Source organism: Pieris brassicae, unplaced genomic scaffold (genome assembly GCF_905147105.1).
Source record: "Pieris brassicae unplaced genomic scaffold, ilPieBrab1.1, whole genome shotgun sequence".
Taxonomy (NCBI): domain Eukaryota; kingdom Metazoa; phylum Arthropoda; class Insecta; order Lepidoptera; family Pieridae; genus Pieris; species Pieris brassicae.
The window spans coordinates 2501-10000 of NW_025575916.1; the positions used below are offsets into that span (position 1 = coordinate 2501).

Below are 7500 nucleotides of genomic sequence, written 5' to 3' on the forward strand. Positions count from 1 at the left end.
GGCGGCGGGGCGTGTGTCGTCCGTCGTCTCTTTGTTGGCGGCCGCGGTGGTGTTTGATTATTTTTAATTATCAACATCGTGTGTGTGTCCAACCGATGAGAGACGACGACACGAAGTATAACACAACAAACAAACAATCAATCAATAATCAATTATATAATATAAAAAATATTATATTTTTGTAAACTCTATTAAACAAAACAAAACGATACATAGTTTTGATTAACAGGAGAGTTTTTATTTTTAAATATTCAATTTTAACTAGAAACGTATCGCTGTCGCTAACAAAACCCCGCTAGTTACAACACACATATAATTGACAGAGTTGTAGATATCGTGCCGTTGAGCGGCATCTTGTCGCGTCGCGTGGCGATCTTGTACGAGAAACATTCGGCGCGAAGCTGCCGACCGGCCGGTCGGTCGCGCGTCGCTCTTGTACGAGAAACATTTTCTATTTTGTATTGTAAAACACGCAACGCACAAGAAATATATAAAAAATACATACATAAATACATATATACATACACACATACAAAATGATAAAAATTCATTTTGCATCATATTAAAAATAAAAAAATAAAAAATATTAATATACAAACCTAAACCTAACCTAACCTAACCGAACAATGGATGATAATTGGTTTTTGTACTGCTCCGACGCTACGGGAAATGCAGCCCCTCCACCCTTGCGTACCAAAAGCGCAGGGCATTTTATTCAAGCCTACGCAGCCTCGGCTTTTTTGGTCGCCTTCGGCGACCAGCCTCAGCCGCTACGGCTTGCATGATGCCCGCGCTTTGGGTACGGCGGGTGAGGGCTGCTCTCCCTGCGCGCCTCCGAGCTTTTATATACACTCTAGGGGTAGGGCAGACAAGACCGCGTGGATAGTGGGGCGCTCTGATTCGGTTTTGGGTACTTTTTGGATATTCAATAAGTAAGTAAGTAAGTAAGTAAGTAAACACTCAATTCTCACTCAAGAATTACAATATAATACACAAAATTTACAACTTACAAACAATGAAATGAATGATCTTTTTCTCGTATGCATCGCAAATGATCGATACTTTCAAAATAATCTGAACCCTTACACTTAGTCAACTCAAAGTGATTGACGTTTGACATCAATTTTATGTCGGTTTTATGAAATAGATTTTGGTCGGCGGTCGGTAACGGCCATATATGTCTTATATATCAATTTGTATGAAAAAGTTTAAAAAAAAAAAAAAAAAACTCAATCAACTAAGTAAGTAAGTAAGTAAGCAAGCACTTAAGTTTCTTTTAGTGAGTACTATCTAGAATAATTAAAAATATCGACATTTAAATCGACGGTCCCTATTTGGAAGGTTAACCTATAGCCCTAATAATAATTATATTATTATGATTATGACAATGTTGATGTTGTTGCACTAGACACACCATAATAAACCATAAATAGTTTTTCTTACCAGAAGAGTTTTTATTTTTAAATATTCAATTTTAACTAGAAACGTATCGCTATCGCTAACAAAACCCCACACCACACACCACCACACGTTACACACATATACTTGACAGAGTAGATACTATCTACATATCTATCGACAGAGTTGTAGATATCGTGCCGTTGAACGGCATCTTGTCGCGTCGCGTGGCGATCTTGTACGAGAAACATTTTCCTCTGACATTGTATCGGAATAATTATTATAATTCATTATTATACATACATACATACATACATACATACATACATACATACATACATACATATTATTAATAAATATAATTGTTTTTTTTGTTTTTTCTTTTCTTCAAATAAACCCACATTGCCATTTCTCTGAGCGTGTGCTGCGAGCTTCAACGAGAAACATTCGGCGCGAAACTGTCGAGCGGCCGGCCGTCGCGCGCCGCACCTGTACGAGAAACATTTTCCTCTGACGTTGCATCGGAATAATTATTATAATTCATTATTATACATACATACATACATACATACATACATACATACATATTATTAATAAATATAATTGTTTTTTTTGTTTTTTCTTTTCTTCAAATAAACCCACATTGCCATTTCTCTGAGCGTGTGCTGCGAGCTTCAACGAGAAACATTCGGCGCGAAACTGTCGAGCGGCCGGCCGTCGCGCGCCGCACCTGTACGAGAAACATTTTCCTCTGACGTTGCATCGGAATAATTATTATAATTCATTATTATACATACATACATACATACATACATACATACATATTATTAATAAATTAATTGTTTTTTTTTTTTTTTTTTTTTTTCTTCAAATAAACCCACATTGCCATTTCTCTGAGCGTGTGCTGCGAGCTTCAACGAGAAACATTCGGCGCGAAACTGTCGAGCGGCCGGCCGTCGCGCGCCGCACCTGTACGAGAAACATTTTCCTCTGACGTTGCATCGGAATAATTATTATAATTCATTACTATACATACATACATACATACATACATACATACATACATACATACATACATACATATTATTAATAAATATAATTGTTTTTTTTGTTTTTTCTTTTCTTCAAATAAACCCACATTGCCATTTCTCTGAGCGTGTGCTGCGAGCTTCAACGAGAAACATTCGGCGCGAAACTGTCGAGCGGCCGGCCGTCGCGCGCCGCACCTGTACGAGAAACATTTTCCTCTGACGTTGCATCGGAATAATTATTATAATTCATTATTATACATACATACATACATACATACATACATACATACATATTATTAATAAATATAATTGTTTTTTTTGTTTTTTCTTTTCTTCAAATAAACCCACATTGCCATTTCTCTGAGCGTGTGCTGCGAGCTTCAACGAGAAACATTCGGCGCGAAACTGTCGAGCGGCCGGCCGTCGCGCGCCGCACCTGTACGAGAAACATTTTCCTCTGACGTTGCATCGGAATAATTATTATAATTCATTATTATACATACATACATACATACATACATACATATTATTAATAAATATAATTGTTTTTTCTTTTCTTCAAATAAACCCACATTGCCATTTCTCTGAGCGTGTGCTGCGAGCTTCAACGAGAAACATTCGGCGCGAAACTGTCGAGCGGCCGGCCGTCGCGCGCCGCACCTGTACGAGAAACATTTTCCTCTGACGTTGCATCGGAATAATTATTATAATTCATTATTATACATACATACATACATACATACATACATACATACATACATACATATTATTAATAAATATAATTGTTTTTTTTGTTTTTTCTTTTCTTCAAATAAACCCACATTGCCATTTCTCTGAGCGTGTGCTGCGAGCTTCAACGAGAAACATATCTATCAATACAAATGTCTATGCAAAAAAAAGAAAACAAACAAAATCATATCAGTCAATAAAATAAATAATAATATTTTTTTACTACTACTACTACTACTACTAGTACTACTACGTGCTACTACTGCACGCCAATACACATACATAATAAAATGAAAAATCGTCTCTCTCTCGCTCGCTCTACGAGAAACATTCGACGTCCGCTCCAATGCCGACGCGGACTATTGCTCTCGGTATAGATGTGGAGCGAAACAGTCGTGCGCACAGCGTCGACTCGTTCTCGTTGCCGCGCGTCGTTCGTCTCAAATAGACACGAACGACGGACGAGAGAGAATGTGTTCTTGTTTTTGTGTTTGTGCGAAGTGTGAGAATATTATATACATATATTCGCGCATGGATGATATAGATATGGGTATGGATTTTCGGAGGAAATTATATCAAATTCGTATTTCGAATGCGAGACCGCCGAGATCTTTCCCAGCTCTCTCTCTCTCTGTGTGTGTGGTGTATAGTACATTTTATATATCTCTCTTGTGTCAACACAAAATAACAAAGAATATACATACTACTCCTCCTCATATTTTATATAATATAATATAAAATTATATTATAGCACCGCGTTCGCAGACCGTATGGTGATGTTACCAATCGACCAAGATTTGGGACCGTCTCCCCCGGTGTTATCTGTGATGTTAAAAGAATACGCTTCTAGGCACACCTCAACGCAGGGCGCCTAGCGTGTTCGACACGTGCGCGGTCGCCACGGCGACCGTATATGGAAAGAATGTATAAAAGAGGACGCACACGCGCCCATCGTCGAAACGGTGTGCGCAGCGTCGTGTTGGAATTTATCCCTCAAGCTCCGGGCGTTGATCGTATCTAGTGCGAATCATGCGTGTGTGTGCGCATGTAATTGCCAGCCGAGTTTTAATATGTTTACAATAACGTATTGAATAAAAATTGAGAAGTTGCGTTTAGATGAATGTTCAATTTTCAAATTGTCACAACATCGATTCCCGCCCGCGGGGTCGTGTTCGTTGCAGTTTTATGTCCCTCACAGTGGTCGAGCATCGTTGTACATCACCTCGTTGCGAGATCGTGACGGGACGGCCGCTCGTAGACCGGTCAAAGTTAGTCTATCGATATGAAGCGCGAACGTCGCGTCGCGTGCAAATTCGACGCGTTACGTTCACGCGTGTCGAGAAGGCGCGCGCGCAAGCGCGCGCCCCTCGACGCCGCCGAGCCAGCGGCTCGCCGAAGCCGCGTGACCGCGGTGTAGGCGTGTCGTTTGCGTAAGCAGCTCCCTGGTTGATCCTGCCAGTAGTTATATGCTTGTCTCAAAGATTAAGCCATGCATGTCTCAGTGCAAGCCGTATTAAGGCGATACCGCGAATGGCTCAATATATCAGTTTTGGTTCCTTAGATCTTACTCAGTTACTTGGATAACTGTGGTAATTCTAGAGCTAATACATGCAATCAGAACTCTGACCAGTGATGGGATGAGTGCTTTTATTAGATCAAAACCAATCGGCGGAGGGCCATGCGTCCGAAGTCGTTAATTTTGATGAATCTGGATAACTTTTGCCGATCGCACGGTCCAGTACCGGCGACGCATCTTTCAAATGTCTGCCTTATCAACTTTCGATGGTAGTTTCTGCGACTACCATGGTTGTCACGGGTAACGGGGAATCAGGGTTCGATTCCGGAGAGGGAGCCTGAGAAACGGCTACCACATCCAAGGAAGGCAGCAGGCGCGCAAATTACCCACTCCCGGCACGGGGAGGTAGTGACGAAAAATAACGATACGGGACTCTTACGAGGCCTCGTAATCGGAATGAGTACACTTTAAATATTTTAACGAGGAACAATTGGAGGGCAAGTCTGGTGCCAGCAGCCGCGGTAATTCCAGCTCCAATAGCGTATACTAAAATTGTTGCGGTTAAAAAGCTCGTAGTTGCATTTGTGCGCCGCGCTGTCGGTGCACCGCATCCGCGGTGATACTGACACGTCTGCGGAGCATATCGTCGGTGAGCCGGCGGTAAAACGCCGGTTCAATATCAAAATCCTATCGCGGTGCTCTTCGGTGAGTGTCGAGGGGGGCCGACAATTTTACTTTGAACAAATTAGAGTGCTCAAAGCGGGCTCAAAATGCCGCTTGAATATTTCGTGCATGGAATAATAGAATATGATCTCGGTTCTATTTTGTTGGTTTTCAGAACTCCGAGGTAATGATTAATAGGGATAACTGGGGGCATTCGTATTGCGACGTTAGAGGTGAAATTCTTGGATCGTCGCAAGACGAACATCAGCGAAAGCATTTGCCAAAGGTGTTTTCATCAATCAAGAACGAAAGTTAGAGGTTCGAAGGCGATTAGATACCGCCCTAGTTCTAACCGTAAATATGTCATCTAGCGATCCGCCGACGTTACTACAATGGCTCGGCGGGCAGCTTCCGGGAAACCAAAGATTTTGGACTCCGGGGGGAGTATGGTTGCAAAGCTGAAACTTAAAGGAATTGACGGAAGGGCACCACCAGGAGTGGAGCCTGCGGCTTAATTTGACTCAACACGGGAAATCTCACCAGGCCCGGACACCGGAAGGATTGACAGATTAACAGCTCTTTCTTGATTCGGTGGGTGGTGGTGCATGGCCGTTCTTAGTTGGTGGAGCGATTTGTCTGGTTAATTCCGGTAACGAACGAGACTCTAGCCTGCTAAATAGGCGTCGTCATTCAAGGTGTGCGCGACTCTCGGGGAGCGCAACTCACTGGCGACGTATTAAAATTCTTCTTAGAGGGACCGGCGGCTTCGAGCCGCACGAGATTGAGCAATAACAGGTCTGTGATGCCCTTAGATGTCCTGGGCCGCACGCGCGCTACACTGAAGGAATCAACATGTTCTCCCTGGCCTAGAGGCCCGGGCAACCCGTTGAAACTCCTTCGTGCTGGGGATTGGGGTTTGCAATTATCCCCCATAAACGAGGAATTCCTAGTAAGCGCGAGTCATAAGCTCGCGTTGATTACGTCCCTGCCCTTTGTACACACCGCCCGTCGCTACTACCGATTGAATGATTTAGTGAGGTCTTCGGACCGACACGCGGTGGCCTCACGGCCGTCGGCGTTGCTGGGAAGTTGACCAAACTTGATCATTTAGAGGAAGTAAAAGTCGTAACAAGGTTTCCGTAGGGGAACCTGCGGAAGGATCATTAACGTTGGTTTTTTCTTTTTGTTTTGTTGTTGTCAAAGACTCGCAAAAAAAGAAAAAAATACAAAAAACACGTGAATGATACGAATCAAAATCGAATCCGAGACGGTTGACTCTCTCTCGTCGATTCGCGACGTGTGCGTTGCGACACGCTTTGATTAGCGTTCGCTATCGCCTATTGATACTTTGAAATAATATTTTAATTTTTGTGTACAACCACGCAAATAAAAGAGATTTTCTTTATTTTCATTTGTCGTACACGTTAATGATAAGTATTATTTTCAAATTTTTTTGTTTAATTTTTTCGCACCTTTTATATTTTCTCATACAAAAACACACACAAAAACAAAACGATTACCCTGAACGGTGGATCACTTGGCTCGCGGGTCGATGAAGAACGCAGTTAACTGCGCGTCATAGTGTGAACTGCAGGACACATTTGAACATCGACATTTCGAACGCACATTGCGGTCCGTGGAGAAATATCCAGGACCACTCCTGTCTGAGGGCCGGCTGCATAAAAACAAAAAGCCACACTGTTCGCGTGACGAGCGGCGATCGCTGCGACTCCGGTCGTAGCGCCGCATCTCTGTCGCGCGTGCAATTGACGGTTTCGCTAGGCCGCCGAGCGGCCGAACGATCCGTTCGAATATATGTTCGATTACGACTCGTCATCCGTATTGGCCGTGTTAAGCCACGTCTATACGATACTTTTGTCGCACAAATAAATTCTCCCCGCCGCACCGTGTCTCCCGCGGCACGGGTGCGCGTCGAGTCTTTACGCAACGACAACGACAACGACGACAACGACGTTCGCGTTTACGCGTCGCGCGTGTTTGCTCGCATCGTCCCGGTCCCGCATGGCGATCGCGCGACGGTCGGCGCCGGTGCGCGCGTCGACGTGTCTCGACGCTGTCGTTGAAAGTTGTCGCGTTCGGCTCAGTTTCTCTTACTCTCGCGAGAGGAAGCGAAACGCGCGCGCCCGCTGCTCTAGCGGTTGC

At 43.5% G+C, this 7500-nt stretch overlaps 2 non-coding genes across 2 annotated transcripts; both read left to right on the forward strand.

Annotated features, from left to right (window-relative positions):
• Positions 1-4597: 4597 nt before the first annotated feature.
• On the forward strand, positions 4598-6503 carry LOC123719219. The gene has a single exon (XR_006755284.1). It is a non-coding gene; the product is annotated as a small subunit ribosomal RNA (ribosomal RNA).
• Positions 6504-6854: 351 nt separating this feature from the next.
• On the forward strand, positions 6855-7011 carry LOC123719212. Its single transcript, XR_006755278.1, has one exon. It is a non-coding gene; the product is annotated as a 5.8S ribosomal RNA (ribosomal RNA).
• The last annotated feature ends 489 nt before the right edge of the window (positions 7012-7500 follow it).